The following is a 23365-nucleotide window of genomic DNA, read 5'->3' as shown; positions in this document are numbered from 1 at the left end:
TACTGGTCATCCTTCCTCCATGGATGCTTTTTCTAATTGACAACATCCCAAAATATTACCTCCAACAGTCCCACAGTTGTAGGCCATAATTTGCAAGCTTCCTGACTTCTGAACTTGAGCTGCTCAACATCCTGGCTCCAGCTGTGTTGACCATACTCCTCAGGTCCCAGCTTTACCTGTTTGGTCCCTATATACCCCCAGCAGTCACTTCCACAGGGATCCACTTCATACACCAAGAAAACTCCCTACAGAATTTCCTGTTTTAATTGTGCACCTACAGATTGTGCAAAGGCAACTATTTTAAGCATCTATATGCTGCTACATATTCTGCAATACACATACACAAGTACACACATTATACTGCCTCTGTGCATGGAAAGAGGTAAAAACAGAGGCAACATAGACCTGTTTCCAGGGCTGAGTTTTACCTGTGAGAGCTGGCTCCTACAACCAAGCTTTCTGATCAGTTTATTTGTATCTACATGAAATAAGCACAATAAAAAATAAAATCTGGCCGATAATTTACTGTAACAGAAAGCTTTCCCCCAACACCTAACCAGGAAAAAAGGTTTGGGCTGATAAGTGCTTTTGTAATCCAACAAAATTTGAAGAGCATAAAAATAGCCAGAATTATACCTACTAATGACTCAGAGCCAGGGCAGGAATAATTCCATGAAAGTTCATTGGCTTCAGTAAAGCCTCATCAACCTGTGCCAATCTGGGATGTGGTAATTAACCATTGCTGGTGTCTGGTTTCAGGGAAAGAAACATTTCTAATTTCAGCAGGTGCCAGAACTACTTATAGCACAGCCTGAAGTCCAGAGGGGAAAATTAGGTGGGGCTGCTAGGCAAGGCATCGCTGCCTGAGGGCTATTCTTGTATATTCTTAATATTTGAGTTGTTTACATGGAACTTGCAGTCTGTGCAGGCAGCTCCTTAGCTTGCACTGAGCATGCCATCAGGGTACCAAGAGCCAAGTTGGGCCGTGCCCCCAGGAAGGTTTTCATGCAGCCTGAGAGCCCTGATTTTAAGGGTAAGCTTTGCAGCACAACAGTTTGGTGCATCAACAACTACAAAAAAAATAATCTTAATTTTAGTAAAATGCTTAACACATCTGTGGAGACAACATCTATTATGCTTGACCAGTTTGCAGAAAGAGCCCTATTTTCCCAGCTCCCAGGGTAAGCTTCATCATGAAAAGGTCGGTACAGGCATGTCAGGAGCCCTACAACCCGTGGGAGATTGCTACGAACACTTTGTGGAGAAGCACGAGCATACCAACTGCTTTAAGAGGTGCTGCTGCCATACTGTGGGCACCCATACAGCTACAGTTAAAACTGGTACCCTGCTATCAGTACCCAACAGCAACAAATGAGCTGCTGATTTCCCCACTGATGCTGGTGGGGAAAGGCGGCTCTGGGAATGGCAGAGGGAGGTTCAGCAGAGCTGGGATCCTGCAAGCAAAGGTAAGGCCAGGGCATGGTTGTATTTTCATTTTTTAAAGCTCTCATCGTGTTGTCAAGTTGCTCCAGCCCTTGGCCATGTTGACAGCCTCCCAGGCAGAAAAAAATAAAGAGAAGGGATGCCTCTGGGTAACATCATTCCAGGAACCATAGCTGCAAATGAGAACAGGCTGTGAGCATGTCAGTCTGCAAACAAAGCTCGCTTTTTTAGAGAAAGGACTTGCTGCAAAAAGCTGAGGATGGAAAGAAGTGGACACCTCCCAGAGGGTGGTGGTAGGGGGGCACCCCAGCTCTGCTGTCACAGCCTCCAGCTGCACCGCAAGCCCTGGCTGATCCCAAGAAGTCAGCGCTAGCTCATGCACTACTAACGCAACAACCAACATTGGGATAGTGAGTCTGGAGATCCTGACTTGCTGAAAAACACCAGCAAATCCAGAACAAAAGAAACTTTTAACTATTTATGTATCAATTTTTTTTTTAGCCTCTAGTCTCCCAGTATTTTGTGCTTTTCTTACAGCTCTGGTTGCTGGAGGCAAGTGGTTCCCCTGCTTTCAGATCGAAAGATACATTTCTCACCCTTATAATTATGCAGAAAAATTTGAAATTGCAATCTGAGTCTGTGCACCCCTAGTAAATCCCCACACCAGAACATAAACACTTCTGCTTAAGTTGTATATATTTTTTGAAATATTAACTACAGTTTCACAATTTGGAGAAACTAGGTCATGAATTTCAAATGAATGCATCTGGCAATAGCCTGTTTTAAAGAATTTGCTCTGATACTGCAGCACAGGGCTATCTGACCGAGAGCCCACCATGCTATCAAGAAGGAAACATGTAAAATAATCTCTTAAAACGTGAAGCCAAGGCAGCTGACCCTTGGCAAGTGCACTCTGGTCCAAAGGCTGGAGAGGACCTCTGAGAACAGGGTGAGCTAAACAGCAAAGCTGACTCACCACTCCAGGCCAATGGGAAAACAATGCCACCCCATAAACAAATTGAAATGCGCTGCTCTTGCTCCTTGTATTTGTTTATTGTGGTCAAAAATGTACCAAGACTATAAATAAAAATGCATTTCCACTTGAAATTCCAAAATCCTATTTGGAGAAGGGGAGGCTGATGACGGCTTTGCAGGGCTTTATAGGCATGTGTGCACGTGCATGGAAGGGTTCCTCGGATGGGGCTACACGACTTGGCGACTTCTGTGCAGCACAAAATCATCAACCTTTAGAAGTCTGGGGATTTTCGTATGTAAATATATTTCTGCAAACTTGGCTTAATATTATTTAAGTGGGGAAAAACTGTTTGGAGCCTGGGACAACATCCCAAACTCATCTTCCTTCAGGTGACGAAGCATTACCTATGGCTTCTCCTCATCCCACCAGTACAGCGACAGCTGGTGTCCCTACTGGTTCACGCATGCCAGGAACAAACTGCCAGGGAGCAGCAGGAGATGGGGATGACTCTGGCAAGACTACAACATCAACCCACGGTCCATACCACAGACAGTGCAGAAATAGGGCTGGAGACAGACCTACCTGCAATATAGGTCCAAGATCCATCCAGGAGAGAGGGACAGACACGCAGCTGCACCTACAACACAAGGAGGGGCAGGGTAATCAAGGCTGAGCTTAAATGGAGCTCCCACTCCATTGCAGCAGGTGTGGGGGACACAGGTGGGTCTGATCAGGGCCATCGAGGCCATCAGTGCCCTCAGGGCCCTGACACAACTGTGTAGGAGCTCTTTTCTGAGGGTTACTGTGCCAGCTGTATGGTCCCATCAGCTCACCATCTTTAAGCACTCTGATTTTTTATGGAGTCTCTGCAGCAGGATTTGTGGTGAGCATCCTCAGAAACACCCCACAGAGGTTAGCCTCATACGCTTTTGTAGATGCACTAATTGACTTTATCCTCAGCGCTGTAACTGAGAAATGACTGCTGGCCAGCAAAGAAACATGGGCAAAATAGTCCCAACAGTTCTCCTACGCAGGAGTTTCAAATGCGAGTCCTTTGTGTCTGTTGGCAATCTTTCATTAGAGTAAGCATTGAGATCAGAGTTTCCAACAGCTACAGAGTACCCATGAGCAGCAATTACATGATGTTCCATTAAAAATATTAAATATCCCATTCAAGATAATCTAATTGACAGAAATTAGTACTTCTGTTTCCCAGCCAATTTTCCCACTTCAGATCTAATGGAATAAGTTGTGTTTCTGCATTACAGATTTAGACAGAGAGCAGCTCTGTGGCCTCCTGGCTCGGAGCCTGCCTTTGGGTTTTCAGAGGACATGGTACTAATCTAAAATTTATAGGGCTTGGAAAGTCGGCTGGCCAATATGGAAAAGGCACTTAGGAGCAGAGCGGGCTGTTTACTTAGCTGGTATGCTCCTTCGCCTTCATGGATGTCAAAGGGAAATCGAAATAACAGTGACGTGAAAGGACACGAGTATTACAGAGCGTAAGTGAGGCACTGTGCTAGCACCCTCCTGGCTCAGCCATTTTGTAAAGACTGACAGGATTAACCCTTCTGCCTGGACCTGCCAGAGATGAGGGCTGCTGCCGGGGCTGAGCTCGGGAGGTGATAGAGCAGTCCTGCAGCAGGACAGGGCCGTGGCAATTGCAGACTCATGGAGGTCGGAGGTCCTCCTGCTTCCAGCAGGCTTCGTGTTGCGTCACGGAGATTATCTGTCGTGTGTGGCTGCCCGCCCTGGCGTCCACCCAGGCTTCATGCGTCTGTTTGCAGAGCTGAGCTGTCTCCCGATTTGGCTGCATCTGATTCCTGCTGTTTACACTGCCTGATACCCACTCCGAGGCTGGGACCAGGAGTCTGACCAAGGAGAGAAATGACGGCCAGGAAGGCCAGGGCTCCTCCAGCTGCACTCAGTGCCATCAGCGGTCTGAAGCATTGCTTTTGCACCTTATATTCCCAGAAGGAATACAAAGGTTTGGGAGCAGGTTCCTTCCATTCCCACAGGGAGAGTGCAGCTCATGCTGCAGCAGTGCAGCTTGGCTCTTCCGGGTGGAAGTGCCAAGTAAAATCTGCAGCATAAATGGGTCACGGTTGAGAGCTGAGAAAAAGAACAGTTGTGACCTTAGGATTAGGTGGTAAAAGAGCCGTTTGGATGGAAGGGTGGAGTTACGTAGTTACACGATCCAACTGGCTGCATCTTTGTACTGCTAGACGGATAACGCTTGTTTCAACAGGTTAATGATGCCTGCATAAGCACATCAGTGCTATTGAATATGCACAGAATTTTCCCAATAAAGCCTCTTGGCTTAATTTTTATACAGGAAAAAACAAGGCACTCTCCAGAGCCAGCTGTGTGAATAAATTGGTTTATCCTAACACAAAGAGACCAAATTTGTTTTAATTTCAAATTCTCACAGATAGATTCTGCCTCTGGAGAGCCACTTACAAATAAGGGCCAAATCTATCACTCTGGAGAACTCACTGGGCCAGGACCCAGATCTGCATTCGTATGGCTCTGTCCATAAGTCAGTGAGGAAGGAATAGTGGACGTGCCTTTTGCTAGCACCAAAGCAGCAATATATACTGTCACCCTTTCAATTTTCCTACAATTAACATTTGCTAACTGTTTGTTGGGCCTAGACTCCTGATCCTGGTAGAAGCTATAGCAGCTAGAGGTGCTGTAGAAATCCTTCAGTTACCCCCAAGCCCCACAGCAGTATGTATGCTTTATTAAAGCTGAGAAGCTGGAATCCTTGGCAGCTATTTGTGACAATCATGGAAGTGAAACCTTTCCAATAACTGGAAGAATCCAAGTGGCAGAGCTTTTTCAGAGCAATTTCCCAAAGGTTAAGAAGGCCTCTGCAGGTCTTGCTGTGTTAAATGTGCTCTGTGCCTCAGAGCTGCCTGCGGGGTCTGTTGGTGCAGTGAACCAAGATAAGGGGTTGTGCTAAGTGAGCTCTGGAGCAGCACGATTGCCAGCAGGCAGGTTTGGAAAGCGGTGAAGAACGATACTTACCCTACGACAGCTCCCAGCTAAACTGAGTTTCCCTCTGCCCCAGGGATCTTCCTGAAGCTAGCAGTGGTCACCAGGCGTGGGTCTTCACACAGGGCCATAGAAAGGTCACGTTAGAACAAGGCAGCAGAATTGGGATATTTAATACCTAGAAGACAAATAGATCATCTTTCCAGAGATCAACACTTAAGCTATGTGTGTAGATAGAGTCTGAAATGGCTTGAAGAGCACCAGCCCTCCTTTCTAGCCAACCTCTTTTCTCTTTTTGACACCCCTCTCCCCACATCCAAGTATTTCTTCTCTGAAAAAGTTACCCTGTCTAAAACGTCACATTTGCTTAATAATGTCTTGAAGCTGTTTGGCTCTGAGGAGATATGAGAGTGCACGGTTTTTATGAAGCGTGGTGTTCTGGAACACAGACACTTGTAAACTATTTCTCTTCTTGTACGTTCCCTTACAAAACCAACAAATTACACTGACATAATAATAATAATAATAATTTAAAAAGTACTCTGGAATAAGCAGCCTGCACGCTGAAAGGTCATTTGTCTCTTGGCATGCAGATGTGCTTCAGCTTCCAGAGAAGGCACCTATACCACACACAGGAGCTTTAGCAAATCTCCCCGAATGTTTTTCCCGAGGCTGCTAGTTACAGGGGAACCTACTGAAAATGACTCTTAACTGCCTTGCCTCTTCACAGCTGAAATTCAAGGAAACTCACTTCTCAACCAGCTCCACTGGGTACCGTAACACACGCAGTGGTTTTCTGTCAGCAGTTTCTGTCAGCCCCCTGTGGCCTCATGTCGGCCTGGCCCTGCTTCACGTCCAGTCGTGGGTGCCTCAGCGACAGGGCCCTTCTTCCCACAAGGGAGATAAGGACTTGGTTAAGAGACGGAATGATATTTTAGGAAATATCAGAGATCTGCAGCTTTGTACAGAGCAATTAGACCAGCCTAGAGCACCCAGCAGATCTGAGGTAATGCTGCATGGCTGGCGCAGCAAAGCAGGGAGTGTGCCTGTGACTGGACTGTAACAACAGGCTCCCAAAAGTAGCACCTAGAGGCCTCAGAGCGGGGTGACTCTCTCTGAAACACCACTTCAGCACTCCCTGGGGGCTTTCTGGACCGAAACATGACTGCACCCTCATGACAGGAGCACGGGGATTGGCAAGATGAGAGAGGAGAGCCACTGGCATGGGCCACGGCTTCCCCACACCAGCAGGGCCTTTGTGTCGGGGTGGACACGGGGCAGGTGAAGCTAGGAAGGACATCGTGGGGCTGGCTGGGCACCAGTGAGGGAAACAAACCACCAAGCACTGCTTCAGCCCCATGAATTGCAGCTGCACTGGGGTCTCATCCCCGGCTGGGGGGACTCACTCCTGTCAGTACGTGAACGAGTAGGATCAGTGCGGACTCGGAGGGGAAGGGTTACAATATACAGACCAGCATATTTTCCACTAGGAAACAGTAAGTGACTAATGACGATGGCAGTCATTAACAAGAAGGCGAGTCAGGAAATAACGTCCAAAGACAGCAGCAGCTCCTCTGAGTAAGCGCAGGTTGGCGGAGCATCGCCCTGCTGCTGCCCTGCAGGGCGGGCTGGGCGCAGGCAGGTGCTCGTCCTGGCAGTGGGAGGACTGTGGTGTTGATGCTACCAGGAAAAAAAAATACAAACACCACCACCAACAAATACAAGGGGAGCAAAGTTCTTTTTATAGGCAAAGAAAAATGCCAGCTGCAGGGTTTGCACGAGGCTTTAGCACCACAAACAACAGAGGAGCACGGCTGAAGTGGCACTCAGGAAGCATGGGGGCAGTTGATAGCAGATCACCAGCAGATAGAAATCCCCCCTCAGATCAAGGCGTGCTGGCAGAAGCATCAACATTTGCACTCCACAAGGAAAGAAGCAATGAAGCTGCTTTGCTGCTTTACTGGCAGCAAAATGTAGTTTGCACTTGTGGGAGCTAATGTGGCCAATTGCTTATTCCTGGAATAAGCCACTTGCATATAACCACAAAAGGATACACAGAATTATTTTAGTAGCAGTTTACCAAAACCAGCCACATTTAAGTCTTTTTTTTTTTCAATCTCAGCATGATGTCAACATGCGTATCAAAGGACCTTGAGCAACATCCCCAGCTGGATGACAGCTGTTTTGTCACATCCTTCCCAATTCCCCCGCCACATTCGGTGAGTGACACTGCACAGGATATGCTTTGGGACAGCATCAGCGTTCCCACGTGAGCTTTCCAATGGTCAAACTTGCGTATTGCTAGCAGCACAGATTCAGGGAATTTTGCTCAGAAGGACTAAGGATATGGTTTGCACGTTACGCTGCAGCATGACGTACCAGCAGCAGCTGCCTTACTGGGAAGAGCTCCCTCCCCATCCCTGCTCCCTGCACGTCCCTTGCTGTCCTTGCATCTGATTTAGCAACTGTGGAGCTGCTGTGCAGCTGAATGAGGAAGCTGGTCTGGCAGGAAGTTTTTCTTCTTTTCCGTGGGATCAGCTGGCTGGTCCACCTTACTGTCCAGCCACCCAGCCTCTGGAGGGTGACGGGAAGAGAGGAACCTTCTGATGGGGGGACACAGCCTGGTCCGTTGCAGCCTCCAACCACATCATCCTCCCACCCTTTACCCAGCACCTTGGGTACACTTTGCAGGCTGTGCTGAGCAGTCTGTCCATCTGCTGGTACTGCCAGAGAGCTCTAGTAGGTCATTAAAATGCAGTTCAAATCAGTCTGCAGCATCTGTGGCCCCAGTGTTGACAAATCTTTTGCAGTACCCTGAGCTGTGCTGTCCATACAGCCGAAATTTCCTTCCTTCTGCCAACGACAAAACTTGTGAAAAGACAGGCTTCTTTGATCTGCTCTCCCTTTGAGAAACAGAACTTCAGGGTCACCTGGTGTGACACCAGGATTTGTGAAAAGACGGAGCTGGAATGGCAGCAGTCCTGGGTACAGAAACACGTCCTTTCCCTCTCTGTCCCAGGTCACTGCTTAAAAGCCAAAAACTTTCTGCCCTGCTTCTTAAAACAAAACAAAACAAAACAAACAAAAAACCCTCTGCTGAGTAAAATATATTGGCTTTCAGTGGGCTGCACCAGCTAGGGCTGCAGGACCATGGCAGGGTGCAGGGTACCTTGCTGCAGCAGGTTGCCTTGAGAAACAGCTATTTTGGGAAACTGTTCAGATTGCTCAAAGAGGGATCCTGCCTGAATCAGCTGGGAGCAGTGTTAACATAGTGAACATGGGTGAGGGGCAGGGTCCTTGTCCTTTCCCCTCAGCCAAAGGAGCCTTCAAGGGAAGGCTGTTTGAAGCCTGGGCTCTATTTTGAAGTAGAGAGCCTTTGCTCTCTCTCTGGTGAGGACTCGGCCAGACAGGCAGGAAGGTGGGGTGACCGACCTCCAGGTTCACACCCCTCATCACCGCCCTGTCGTACTCTTCCCTTTGCGCTCCTCCTTGGGCACATCACCAGCCTCTTGTAAGGAATGCAATTAATCTGGAAACGGCACTGCTGATTTTCTGCCCCTCCTTCCTCGAAAACCTGACCAGACCGGTCATGTAACAGCACACTGAGATGTTCAAAGACTGCGGGAGCAACATCCCCGTGCTGGATATCAGCAGCAAAGCTGGGAGCATGGTGATGCCCAGATAGGGAGGGGACACCTTGGGTTGGTTCCCAGAAAAAAGCTTGTTGGCTGGTTTAAGATCCAATGAATGAATTCATGTTACAGATCACCTGAATACCTACTGACGGTACTCAGCCTTGTTGGGAGGTTCAAGGTTCAAATACAGCCTAAAAATAATTTTAGCACATTGGCAATGTGTCCTGATATGAGTCACTGGCTTAATACAAGTGGGTAAAAGTGTAAATGGACAAAGCAGCACAGCATCATCATTTTCCCAAAGCAGCTCAGCTGATTTCCAAATAGAGCCAGGAAAGCACCAGTGCAAATTCATACCTTCCAGCAGTACATTTTCATGTATTCAGTGGCTTTCCGGTGATGAGTGCAGTTTCCAGTACAAGCAAAACCCATGCTGTTATGGAACAAGGAAATACACTTTAAAACTACTGTAGAGATTTTTACAAGGCAAATATCAGATTGAATAACACCTTGCTACAGATCCATTGCCAGAAGTCAGATTTACTGGTGATTAAGGTAACCAACTGAATTTGCCATTTTCAACAGCATTTTGATACCGCCAAGCAGTGATATTTTTCTACACTAGATAGGATTGGACTGACGTCATCAAGAATTCAGTATATTTGAGATGAATGTTACCTCTAATTTTGCTTGTTGATGCTGATTTCTTACTGTGTAGTTTATAAATATTCTCTCCCTGCCATGCACTACCTGTAATGGAGAAAATGATTTACTAGAAACAGGCACAACTCAGCCACAGCAGCTGAAGCTATTGTTATTATTGACTGCATGGTCTCTTCTGCAGTATCCAGAATCACAGTTTGACTAAGGCCAAACAAACTGATTCCGATTAAAGCAAGAATTTTAACAGTTCTTGCTTGAATATTCACCTAAAATTTGCTAAAGCTTCATAGAAAATGTATTTAGAGTATATACATGCTTCTAAATAACCCACACCTCCTAAATTGCTCTCTCCCAAACAGGCAGGGGGGTATGTAACTTGCTGTTCTGCTAGGGCTCCAGCAAGGAAGCCCCGTGATTGAGCCCTGTTGCAGTTTTAGGAACACCAGGGGACGGGGGTAAGTTGAAGCAGGAGGTCTTTTCCCTTTCCCAAGCCCTGATGCACGAAGATAATTATTTCTATTCTTGCAGTCTTCTCTGATTCCACAACTACTGTTTCTATTTACTGCCCTAGCTTGCAAAGATATTCCCTGAATTTGCCTTGCAAAACTCAGGGAATCCTTTTCACCCATATTTCCTCCTTGGCAAGAGAAAATGAAGTCAGCTGTGTCAAATGTCTTTTTTTCTCCATGTCATATTTTTGCAAACACAGAGAAACAGATATGTCCTTGGTCAATAAAGCTGATCCGAGGGATAGAAAGCAACTGTGAGATGATCTTGGAGCTCCATGTCTGGTTGGAAACAGCTCTGAAATGCAGCTTTTCTATGCCACCAAACAATTGCCAGTTACCGATGGGCACGTCTCGCTTCGCACTGCCAGCACAACTTTATTTTTTCATTGACCTTCTTAAGAGCAGCCACTCTCCTCCCTGGGGATCACCCGGCGCAAGTTTTCCAAAAAGACTCCTTGTGCAGCCAGCACTGACATTTCCGATTAACCTTTACAGGCTGGGTTTGTCTGAAATTGAGCAGACGCCGGACACTCGGCCAGCACCAGCCCTGGCAGGTGACACTGCAGTGGCACCGTCCAGTTCCCTTTCAGGGCCAGGACCAAGCCCTCCAAGCACCTGCCTGCCTGAAGTCTTAGCTTCAAAAATGGCCCAAAAATGTCTGATACAGAAAGCTAAGTGGTACAACTCTGGATTTAGACCCAAAATAAACCACAGTAAGGTACAAGATACCTGTGCACTCTGTAAGTGGCTAGAGTGAATTTTCTTTCTGACTGGTTAGATAATACATCCAAATCATTGATCAATAGCTAGATCCAACGCAGAGGGAGCTAGTGCTTAGAAGTTAAACGGCTCTATTTAAAATTCATATATATCTTATTCTAACATTAGCAGGTATCTGTAACACGCATTTTGAATAGACAGACATTCCTCTCAAGTTCAGCCTTTCAGATAAGCCTGAAATTGAAACCAAATAATTGGCCACAGAAGCATCAACCCTGTCCTTGCTCAGTTCTCGGGCTGAGGCCTGGTCTGGATTTGGTGCATCAAAAGGCAATGAGGAGGACTGTTTTCTTGAACTGAAATTGGTATGACATGAAAAACAAAGAAATACAATACTGGGTGGCAGGAAAGCCACAAGAACAGGCAAAAGTAATAAGCATCAGCTTTCCAACTGTGCGGTTCTCTGTCCTCACCTCATGAAAACAGTGTTTGCTGAGAAGGGCTGCCTGAGAAATTGGGACCGCATTCAGCACTAGCAGTTTGGTGAGCAGCTGAGCCACGAGGTCTTCCAGCCACCAGGATACTGCTCAGGTGCATGGGGACACAAGATGAGACACCTCGTTGTGTGAAGTACCCTAGATTTGGGGGATACCTTTATACAAATGAGGAAATATACCCTGGTTTGAACTTGGCTCTGTCATACAATAAATTTGGCATATTTTTGTTATAAAAAGGGAAGTTACTGGTAAATCTTTCTTGCTTCTCAAACCAAAACCAGGCCTGTCACTCTGAAGACAATTCTGAGTTAAACAGAGAATAAGGTTTTACAAAAAGAGGGATGGTTGGTACAAAGACTGGCATCTGCAAATGTCAGTCTAACAGAAATTTTGACTTTTCTGTTCAAAAATATCCTTCTTGGTTCTTATGTCTGGGAAAATATGAAGCGATTCAATGAGGTTACAGTGATGCTTCAGTTTACTGGAAAATGAAAGGTTTTAATTCTTTCCGCAGCTCCATTAAGCATTTTCCTCACAGGAGAATTTGCTGGAATAGTTAACATGGAATAAAATATTCCCCAGTACCCGGTCCAGGATAGAAATGTTCCGGCTTGGGTACACAGCTTTTTCCTAGTTTAGCCCATTTGGGGAATTACATTAAGCTAAAATGGATTCTCATTTGAAATAAGTTTCCAGTAACAGAGATGTTCATAAATCTCTTTAAATTTAAAATTTAACAGAGTTAACTCCAGAGCAATTTCCTAACACTAGGCCTTATTTTATTGCCGTACATTCCTGGGAGGAAATGGAAAATGAAGAAATGTACAAAACCCCCAGATATCCCCTTCAATATGGTTTTCAAAGGGATGTGGCTTCACCGGGATCCTGCTGAGCACAGTAGCAAGCTCTTTAAGGAAACTCCCGCTACTGCACTGTGTCTTACAACTTTCCCTTTCAAAGAACTTCCCACAGGAAAGCCCATGGGAACGGAGGACAGGCAGAAAGACCCGGATTGTGAAACCCGAGTCACACTCATTTCCCTCAGATCAGTTCTTGGAACAACTTCGCCGTCAGCTTGGAGTAGGGATAATGCTTCAAGCTGAGAAAAAAAAAGGGTGGCCGAGGGTTCTGCTCATGGTTTGACAAATAGCACAGAGAAGGAAAGAAATAGCATATAAATTTACAAAAGCCCTCCCTGCTTCTTGCGCTACGGGAAGCGCCTGGCACCCAGCTACACTTGCCAGGCGGCAGATTAAAACAAACAAGCAGGAGCACGTCCTCGCACACTCTGCTGTGACTCTGTGGATCATCCAGGGGCCGAAAGTATCAGCAGCTTTAATGTATGACTCGTAGAGCAAAAGCGATGTTGGTCTGCGTGGTTATTAGAGCTGATAGCTCACTTGTGAGAAATCTCCAAGGGGTGGTTTGCAGCTGGGCATGCAAGGAGAGGGATCATGTTGTGTTTGCCCCCTTCGGCCCCACAGTAACGCCCTGCTCCCAGCCACTGGCAGGAGAAGGCTCCCCGATACTGGAGCTCTGGGCTTTGGGTACCCTGATGCTACCCAGAGAGGGGTGTGAAAGGCAACAGGCAGCGATTTGTGCCCTTCCCTCACCCCCTCTGACTGGCAGCGGGCAAAACCACAGGGACTTGGTGTGTTGGGGACATCCCAAAAGCCTGCAGAGGTGCGGTGGCTGTTGCTGTTCCTGGCTAGAAGGCTGGAGCAGAGCACCCTTAGGTGCTCTGGACCAGGGGTTCGGCTGACTGAGCAGATCTAGAAACCAAGAAGAGTTGAAGCAGAGCTGAAAAGCTTTTGCTGAGGTTGTAATTAGGGCTCAAGAGCAGCGTGTTTTATCTGTCTTTCACACTCCTGTAAACACACACAGATAGTGCTGACAGCTACTGAATTGTGCAGCTAAGGAAGGGCAAAATGCAGCTGCTTGCAGATGGTAAAAATCTAAGGTATTAAAAGTTCTCTGTCTGCACTCACACTGGAAGACCTTAGGATGAGCTTGTTTAACAGCACAGACAACCACGCACACATCAACATGAAAGCTTTCCTAGCTTTTATTTTAGGGATGCGTTACCTGAGAAAGAGGTAAAAGCAGCATTGTGCTGCCAAAGTGAGGTCTGAGAATCATTTCTTGCTGTCAGAGGCTGGAATGCGGTCCCACAGAGACTTGGGCTGGGCACTTCCCATCTATATTTAGGGTGTTGCAATCCTACCCTCTCACCCACACGTTCTCACCCTCAGCAGGATGCTGGCTCTGGCATCTCTGCAGCCGAGAGTGCGCTGGCTCCCTAAATCCCAAAGTCACAAGTGTTGGCTCTTGTGCATGTGCTGGGGCGAGAGCCCACGGTGAGGCAGGACTTGGTGGCAAAACTGCTCCTCACTTCCAGCCACTTAATCGATTGAGAAAATGCTAAGAAGTGACTCAGAGCTCTCAAATACTCAATAGCACAGAGTGATAAACCTACACGTGCAGTTCTCATAGGAGCTGTCTGCAACACACCCAGAGCCTGACCCACAGAGTCGACTTGGATGACCTCTCACGCTGTGAGCCACGACAACATTATTAACAACCACCCGGCAGCTAATTACGCCTCACACACATCCCAGTGCACCAGCCTGTGCTGGGACAGTGTTTATGTACAGAGTCTGTGCACGTTCCCACGCTCGGAGTCAGCAGGAGCAAGGACTCACATCCATTCGCCATCCTCCCGTCTCTACCACGAAGAGGTTGCACCCTTTGCTGCTCACACATTGCACTGAACGAAAACAAAAAAAGTGTACTGAATTTAAGAATAGAAATCTGATGTTCTCTGCTTGTTTGATTTTTCTTTTCACATCAGTGAGCCCGGGAAGGTGCAGCCCTTGCTCTGTAGATTTAAGATTTATTCAAACAACTGTCAGACAGCGTGAAGCTTTTTTTTTTTTTTTAGCAAAGTCTCACATACACACAGCACTCCCACTTACACCACTCATTATGCTGCTTCTTAATATTTTCCATATCAGTCACTGCTGCACACCAGGATATACATATTGAAATTTGCCCTTCCCTTTTGATTCATTCAGAAATGTCATCATGCACCGCCACAGATGTCAGCGCGGTGTCACTTACACTACCTCGTGACACAGCTTCCTAAGCAGAGCAGTAAAAGTCGGGTGGTTAGGAAACAACTCCTAGCTGCTGCCATAGCAGTGGCAGCAATCAGTCATGGCACATTAATTAAGTGGGTATTTAGTAATACACTGTAGTGAGATTATTTGACAAGGTTTCAGCAAGGAAAAATGAAAAGTGAAAGTTTAAGACTCAAGATTTTGCTTTAAGCGGGACTAGGTCTTTCTGACTTAGAGCTGCACACAGATTAAAAGTACGTTGTCCTCAGGCAGCACTTCTAGCTCCTGCGATCTGCTTTGCTTGTCTGAGAGTCCACAGCTGCTGGAGCTGTGGCTTAACATGACAAATTCAATTTTCTTTTTACAACACCTGTGGTTGCAAAACAAATACTGAAATACAACTTCCAAATGTCCAAGAGACTGCAAGGCTAACAACCTCTCCCCATCCTCCCCCAACGTAAATCCTCTTTTTTTTTAAAATGTAAAAGGTTTTTAGTTTTTAAATTATTATTAAATTTAACATTTAGGACTAACATAAAGTGGTGCAATGTCATTGTCTCTGCTTGCAGCCTCTGCTGCTGCTGTAGATGGCAGAATCCTAACAGTGTGGAACTTCAAAAAATTATTATTTAGACCTCGCTGTGGAGGGTCAGAGCCAGACTTCCAGCAGCAGCTGCTTAAAATAGCAACCATTTTTCTCAGTTTATAAATTTAAATACCATTTATGGACACAGCACCACAGAGAGGGGGTGTGTGTTCCCTTCTGATATACAAACCTAGTGTTTCGGACCAATAGGATCAAACCAAACTGCCAAAATGACGACACACCACAGAAAACCTGTGGGCAGGCTGGGGAGGCGACACAGGAGCACGGAACCGCATGTGAATCCAGAAACAGGCGCCGCATCCTCGATTTAACGTCGTGAGGTGTGCAAGCACAGCACAGCAAACGTGGGCCCCGCTCATTACAGCCACTGCTCCCCGTCAGGTCACCAGCCTGGCAAATGCAGGCTGCCACAAGGGCAGGCAAAACTCACCTCACTGAGAACAAAGAGATGGTTTCACAACTAGTGCAGAAACGAAAAAGGCTGCTGAATTCATCACAGCTCCCCGGGAGTGTTGCAACCTCCGTACTTTCTTCCCTGGCATGGGAGTCTCTCACTTTTCAGTGAAACACCTTGTGCTTAAATGGGTGCAGCTATTGTCTCACACATGAGGGCCTTTTTAATGATATCCTAAACGTGGCATGAAAGAGCCTGAACAGTTTCAGGGTGTTTTTTCTTGATTCCTGCTAGTTGGGTACCCCCAGTTTCGATGCCATTTATTTAGTAGCACATTATCTTGTGACAAGCGTCATTGGCTTCCAGGGACAACCCGTGGAGTCGGGCAGCGAGCATTTACAGATGCTGGGACAGTCCCTGGGGAAAGGCCTTGTCTGAAATGTGCAGGCCACACCTCGCACCTCCATCTACTTGGCTGTAGGATCCGATCAGATGAGTGTAACTGCCCTAGATACGTTGGGTTTACCTCACTTTTTATCACACAAAAGCTCTCCTCAATGTGGATGACCTTGAGGAAGAAAAATTTATAGAAAGAAAGAATAAAATACAAGCTAAACCCTAAATTCAGACATTTCATTTGAGTCGCTAACACTGCATATTTTTGTACAAGTGCTGTAGTTTAGCGCTCAGCCTTGTATCTTTGCAAATACAAGAGACAAAGTAAATAAGCATAACAAAATATATTTATATTTTCTATTTAAACATTTCAATAGCCAGAAAGAGAATGGGGTTAAGACCAGGTACACAGAAAGTTAGTGTAAGGCAACATTATTTATAAATAAATTCCCTGGGGAATGACACCAACGATTTTTCTAACAGAAGACTTAACATTCTTGCCATATTTTCCTAAAACACTTAGAGGACTTGATTATTCTTTCTGAGAAGCTGCTAGCGCAATACACAGGCCTCTCAGATAGCTCAAAGTGCTATCAAGTAAAGACCCCCAGTGCCAGTCACTCTCTGATTTTCTACCAGGCTGGAGGCAGACCTGGGCCTTCCCCTTGTACCGAGGCAGGCCGCGGGCTGTACGGGGTCTCAGCAGAAATGAGGAACAGGGTCACAGATAAATGTCATGGTGAGACTGCAGGGTGAGGACAGAGCGGTGCTGCAGGCCAGGGTGCAAGCAGGCAGGAGGACATTTCCATCACCCGCCAGCCCTTTCTGCAGGGAAACACAGGCTGGGCTTCAGGTGTTTTGGCTCCGACACCACCCCGCAGGCCCAGCAGGTTTCTGCGTGTGCTGGAAGAGCAGCCGAGCCCCCTTGGTCTGTGCTAAGTTCTGCCCTGCTTTCATTCACCGGCAGGGCCTGGCACCTCCTACCAACACGAACAGATCGCTGACAGAGGTTGCGGCTCCCTTCCTGCATCACTGGAGACGGATTTCCTTGTACATCAGAGATTACTGCAAAGTCCAGACTAGACCATTCTTGTTTGGGGAGAAAATGAGAAAGTACAAAAGGTGACTGTGGGTTATGTTTATAGACGTACTGTGCAGTGGCAAAGCAGTACAGAAACCAGAGAACACAGAAGGGCACCAAAAATTACCAGTTCCAGGCAGATTTCGTATGTCACCTACCTGTGAACGATCTGCAGGGAGGTGGGAGTTCGTGTGGGCTGCTGCCATGGCTGGGCTAGGAAAACAGTAAGCATGTCAAGTGTCTTCAGAAATCAAAGCAGCACATGGATTCTAGATTTAAAGACCATGTCTAGATGCATATAAACTCAGGGAAGACTAAGCAAAATTTTACAAGCAACAATAATTCAAGCTTTTTTTTTTTTTTTTTTGCATGCCCACTTTTGCATCCATAATTATGTTCTTTTGGGACAAATTTACACGTATAACACACACTGACACTGCATCTATTTGTGTAACACACAATGCTCTGTGTCATTCACCGGGGTAAAATTTTCGAGGAGGAAATCCTGCCTGCCTGGCGGTGCCTTCGCACAACCTTCCCTTCCTTCCCCTCAGCACAGTACGAACAGCACCGTGAATGCCCTCAGCTCTCAGAGGCACACCTGACTGTGCAGACCTCATCTTATTTACTTCCCAATATGGCTCGGGTACATTTAGACTATTCATAATTAGATGCACTGTGCTGTCAGCTGCAGCGTCATGGCATAAAATAGGAGCTACCTGCTCTCTCCTGTGGCTCTGGTGTGCTGTACACCCTTCTTTTTCTCCTTAGTATGCAAACAGCAATGTGTGTGTGTGTTTAATGTGCTATTTTCTCTCTGTTTTTGAGCCTGCTACTAATAGCTAAGTAGCTCTGAATGTTTATGCTGGCTCTCTTGGAATAGTTCATCTTGTATTAGGGTCAGTAGATTCTCATTGACTTCAAAATAGATTTTAATCCTAGCCAATAATTTCAAAACAAATATTACTTCTTTTTTTTTTTGAGACAAACAGTATCTTGATATTCTTGCTAATGCTTTGTCCACCTGTTGTGACTCTTGATACTGTTTTGCAGTTGGGATTACAAAAGCTTGTAAAATGCAAAGGAGAGGATGGGAAAACCCTCAAGCTCCTGGTTTGGGCTCTAGCTCAAACACATTGCTGTATGCTGACAGCGCGTAGGCACTCAGTTACAACACCACACCCACTGCCACCAAGGTGTCTATAAATAAAAAAATGCGGAGTTTTGCTCTTCCACATTCAGCTCATTTAAAAAGGGGCGAATTATATCCTCATATTACATTTGAGGTATCTACACTGGTTATTCTGAAATTGTTTTTAGGATTAAAAAAAAATCCCTAAGTGGAAGTGCTGGTAACTTTCCAGACATGTTTCATTATCTATAATAATTTTTTTCAAGTATTACACCTTTGTATGGAGAGGTTTACCTTCGCCAACGCAAGCTAGCAGCGAGCCGTTTGCAATCAACAGTGTCTAATTCTGGGCTATAACCCATATGCTGCCGAGCACCTGCTGTCCGCCCACTTGTAAACACTTACTGGCCTCTGCAGCTGTTCTGGGTAGCTGGAAGACAACTTCATCAATACATATTCCGTGTGAATTTACACCTTCCCACATCTATCAGTTTTTCCGCCCTGTGCTGTACTGCCTCGAGTTGCTTCTGACCAAACGCAACCGTATCTGACAAAGCAGAAAGCCTCTTCCTGGCCAGAGGTCACATTGCTGCACAGCAAGAGCCTCGCTAGCCCAGGAGTGATTTATGGTTGGCTGGAGATTTTGAACTGATAATGTTATTTGTGGTGGTAGATTGCTCACGCGTCAGGATTAGTGCAAGACACTGAAAAAGGAACACAGCGTTCTGCTATTTATGTTTTCTGTAATAGTTCCCTCAAAGACTAACGTTATTAACTTTCCTGTCAGACAAATGACGCTTGATTTTAGGCCATTAATGCCTGCGCCTCTTACACCTCAGGAGGTCCTGGACGAGCTTAAAATCTGACTGAAATCTGAAATATACAAGTAGCAATGTGTAATAGATGTATTTACTTCAAAGCAGCTGTTTCTGGATGGCTCCTATCACGATTTAGGACCTCAAGCCATCAGCAAAACTCTAAGAGAAGTTATATTGTCTTAAGCGGCATTACTCATGCTTTGCTAGACCAATGTCTCAGTGCTTCCTGCCTGGAGGATTTGGAGTGGTACCCATGAAAGGGTCGGCAGGGAAGCACTGTCTGACTAAAAACGTTAAAATGCATCCATAGACTACAGCGGTTGTAACTACCTGCATGCACGACACGGACGTGGAGAGCGCTGAGGCTGGTTAGACGCACAGAAAAAAGACCTGGTTAGAAGGAGGCTGACATTTGCACATAACTGCGTTTCAGCATACAAGTGCGTTCCAAACAAAAAACAGTTTCCACTGTTGCCCTTTTCGCAAATGCTCAGAAGCTTTCCAGCCACTCACCTTTGGCAAAAAGCTTCGTGCCTGCCCCCTGCTAGAAGGTCAGTTCGTTCTGAAACATGACCATAAACTCTTTCAGCTGTCAAAGCTGCGTGGTAGCAAATTAATTCACTCTTAGATCTCTTTTCTGCTTCATCACTGTCACTGTATTCACAGATCCCAACCTCCCTTACAACATCCAGATACTTTTTTTTTTTGACTGTCAGATTTGTTGATTGGTAAACAGAATTTATCCGCAAAGAATTTAAATACGTAACAGCGAAATCAGGTCTCTCATTGCCATGTTTTTGGTTGTTTTTAGCAAAACCTATTTGGGTCCTGTACTTTTTGTGCCACTGTCACAATCTTTAAGCGCTCATGCTGATGTTTGCATAATTTGCATGGCAGAGACTGAAATGTTTCAAGGAAACACAATGTAAAGTCCAGGAAGAGAATGCTTTTCATATGGGGTAGGAAGGAAACAACAGAGGCAAGGATAACTGGGGTAATATTTGCCATTATGCCATTCAGGGCTTGCTCTATGGGCTGCATTTATTCTGATAGACATGCTCTAAACCATAATTTTTCACCGGACTCTTATATTTCGGCCAACTATTTCCATATGAACCTACAGTTCCCCTATAGTCTTTCAGCAGGAAAAGTACAAACAGATGCAAATTAGACCATGATGTTACTGTAAGATCTACCTGCACAGACCATTTATCTTCCAGCCATGGCCCAGCTGAAGAAAGGGTGGATCCTTCCCTCCTCCTGGGAGGAGGATCAGGAGAAAGGATAGACTGAGAGGATTCCTTCAGGTGCTGCAGTATCCTTTCAAAACACCAGAAGCAACCATTTTTTCCCCCACATTTACCTGAAATTCCAGTCCAGGCCCATCGCCCTACCAGTCAGGAAAACCCCACTGAGCTGGGCATGACAGGTTTTGTGTTATTTTTAGAAAGGTAAGTTAGGTTACTTACAGCTCAGAAGTGGTCCCAGGGAGGGGCAGGACTGCATAGCCCAGAGAGCTGGGGAAGGAGAGGGCAGGGAAGGAGGAACAGAAACACACTGAGCCATTCCACTGGCTAGACTGCCACTGAAAGCATTGCTGAATACCTCAAACATTTTATCCTGGCAGTCAAGATATACATTGGCTGGAACTTAAAGAATAATAAGGGAAGATGAGAAGAAGGGAGATTTGGTGGAATAACAACACTAATCTTAAAAACCTGCAAAAGCCAAGTGATACAATAGTTATCAGAAACTAGCACGCCAATAAACAGAAAAATCTTCTGAGTGATAGAGCCAGTTTAAAACCACGGTGGAGCTATCTTCTACTTGCAACTTCCCTCTATTTCTGTGATTATACGTTTGTTAACCCTGATAATTTATTGCATTGCTTCTATAAATATTACCTATGTTGGATTGCTTTGTCACTCAGCTTACATTTCCCGCATAGATCCCATGTGATGTTTCTTACCAAATCTTTTCTAGAAGATCTAAAAGACTAATGACTGCCAAGATAACGATGTTTCACTGAGAGACACCTTCACACTCTTACGGCACTTCCAGTTGAGCTGGGTGCCCGTGAATATGTAGGAGAGATGACCGATGTAATGACAGGAGAGATGAAAATAAGAAGGCTGGACATTTAAAAACCAGTATCTTCATACATGCAACCTGCACCTCAGATAACCTCCACTTCGTCCAAAGACAAACTTTCTTTACTCACATTATCCAGTTACCCGCGGTATCCAATAGCCGAGAATATTAGAGCTGGAAAAAGATCACAAGTGATGAAGGCTGCCAGGAAAGAGGAGGTTTAGGAGGATGCTTCCTCTTGTATTACCAGCACAGCTGATGAAATGCAGTTTGTTTTACAGTCATCTAACAGTTAAAAATAGCATGAAAATGTAGTACAGAACAGAAAACTTTTAGGATTGAAAAAAGACATTTGTGGAAATTACTACAATAACTGGCAATATGTAGAAGAGAAAGAACTCTATTCATTACACACCAGGGGAAAAAAAAGTGATGATGACAAGAAGACAGGTCAGAGTTCAGAGCTGAATCCTTAACCCCTTGTACATTTAGTGTCTTCTGTCCTTTCACTTCACTCCTGGTGCAGAACACTCCAGTCTTCACCATTACTGATTTTACCACTCTTTCCTTATCACAGATGAGAAGCATAACCAAGGACTCAAGCAGTCCAGCTTCTGTTGCATAAGAACCTTCAGGATTTGGGGAATCTCAGTGTTTAAAAACTTTTTTTTTTTTTAAACTTTTTTTTTTTTTTAATGCAACAAAGCATTCATAATGTCACTGAGTTACAGTGGAGCCCTTATGACCTTCACAGGGATGGAGTCATTTCACATTTATTACATCACTGTACAGACTTCAGAAACTCATTTATTTTATGCTTAGAATGGATACTTATTTATTTTTTGCTATCACATTTCAAATTACTTCCCTGCGTATAACACCATCCCTTCAACTTTCTGTACAGGTCAAAGACCTTTTTAATCTCCTCGAGAATCTGGATTTATTAGAGATAAGAACAAAGGTGAAAAAAGAGACACCGAACAAAGAAACTACACAAAACCACAGCTGTTCTAAAAGCCTGAACACTCAGAGAACTGCATTTGCACCACTGACTAAAATTAATGTGTATCACACCTTTTAGCTACCCAGCTCAGAGAGAAGGCAAGTCCTTAGGAGAGTAGAGATTTTATTTCTGCACAGACAAAAATAAAAATAAAACCCTAAGCAAAAAGCTGAAATGTTTTTCTTTTTGCTTATAATAATGTTATTTCTTCTAAAAGAACATCCTTCACTCTGTAATAAGGAACTCAAGCATTTATAGTAATATATTTTAAATAGAACATGAATAGTTTAAAATCAGGTTAAAAACAATCTGGCTTGTAGTGCTTAATGGAAGATGGAAAATGCAGTCAACAGAGAAACATTATACTTCACAAGGGAAATGTTCTAATCTATTCTTAACTCATTTTTATCAATAATTCCCAGAGCTGGCTTCTAGCCATTCCAGATGAATAATCTAAATCCAGGAAAAAAGCAGTTTGGACAGACATTATCCACATCTGTAATTCATCTGCCTTGCTATATTAAGTCATTCACCTGTTAAAAACTAATTTACTGGTATATAGATTAATATGCTTAAAGGTTACAGAGCTAAAAATAACGCTGCCTCCAGGATTTTCTATACTGTGAAACACATAAATTATCCTTGTCAGGAGGCTGCTATAAAAAGGCTTTTGCTTGTACTTCTAGAAGCAGACATTTTAAAGTTCAGTCCGGGGTTATATTTGGCAAACACAACTTGAATAACTTCACAACGTATATAAAGTTGTGTGGTTTGTTATTGAAGGTACTTTGTTATTGTCATTATTCGGGGGAAATAAAGCTATTGGTCTCACCATGCACGAACAGAATAGTAGCATGTGCCTAAAACCAGCAAAATTATGTATGAATATATATATTTTTTTGTCAGTGGTGATTTTTTAATTTTTTTTAATAACAAAAAAAACGTTTAAATCTCTAAGCGCTCTATGGCTGAGCCAACTTAAAACTGCAGATTTTCTTTCTGCAAAATGACTGCCCCAGCAGGATGCAGCTGCAGCTCCTTCCCCCCCTCCTACCGTCCCTTTCCTGCTCACCCACCCCAGCCACCGCTGTCTCAAGGATCCTGCTCCCGCACACCCCATCACCTACTGCACCGGGCAGCCCATGTAACAGTCGGCCAGCATCTGTCCCCTGCTGAGTTTAGCAGGAATGAATTAGGGAATGTGGTTTTATTCTACCTTGCGCATCATGAATAAAACCATTTGCAAGGCTGCACAGATGCACCGTAACCTCTGTGCTGGTGTTA

At 45.1% G+C, this 23365-nt stretch overlaps 1 long non-coding RNA gene across 4 annotated transcripts; it reads right to left on the bottom strand.

Annotated features, from left to right (window-relative positions):
* Positions 1-2477: 2477 nt before the first annotated feature.
* On the bottom strand, positions 2478-23246 carry LOC125184910 (uncharacterized). Of its 4 annotated transcripts, none has more exons than XR_007169545.2 (4): positions 23209-23246; positions 9409-9484; positions 5450-5594; positions 2478-3056 (listed from the first exon to the last, which is right to left on the bottom strand). It is a non-coding gene; the product is annotated as an uncharacterized lncRNA (long non-coding RNA). The 4 variants fall into 4 exon arrangements; XR_010833099.1 differs by lacking the exon at positions 23209-23246 and adding an exon at positions 17196-17384 and having other exon boundaries at positions 5699-9484; XR_007169547.2 differs by lacking the exon at positions 23209-23246 and adding an exon at positions 17196-17384.
* Positions 23247-23365: the final 119 nt, after the last annotated feature.

The sequence above is a fragment of the Anser cygnoides genome, chromosome 8 (genome assembly GCF_040182565.1).
Source record: "Anser cygnoides isolate HZ-2024a breed goose chromosome 8, Taihu_goose_T2T_genome, whole genome shotgun sequence".
Classification (NCBI taxonomy): domain Eukaryota; kingdom Metazoa; phylum Chordata; class Aves; order Anseriformes; family Anatidae; genus Anser; species Anser cygnoides.
The sequence above is the reverse complement of the archived record's forward strand: the minus strand, read 5'-3'. Positions and strand labels throughout refer to the sequence as shown.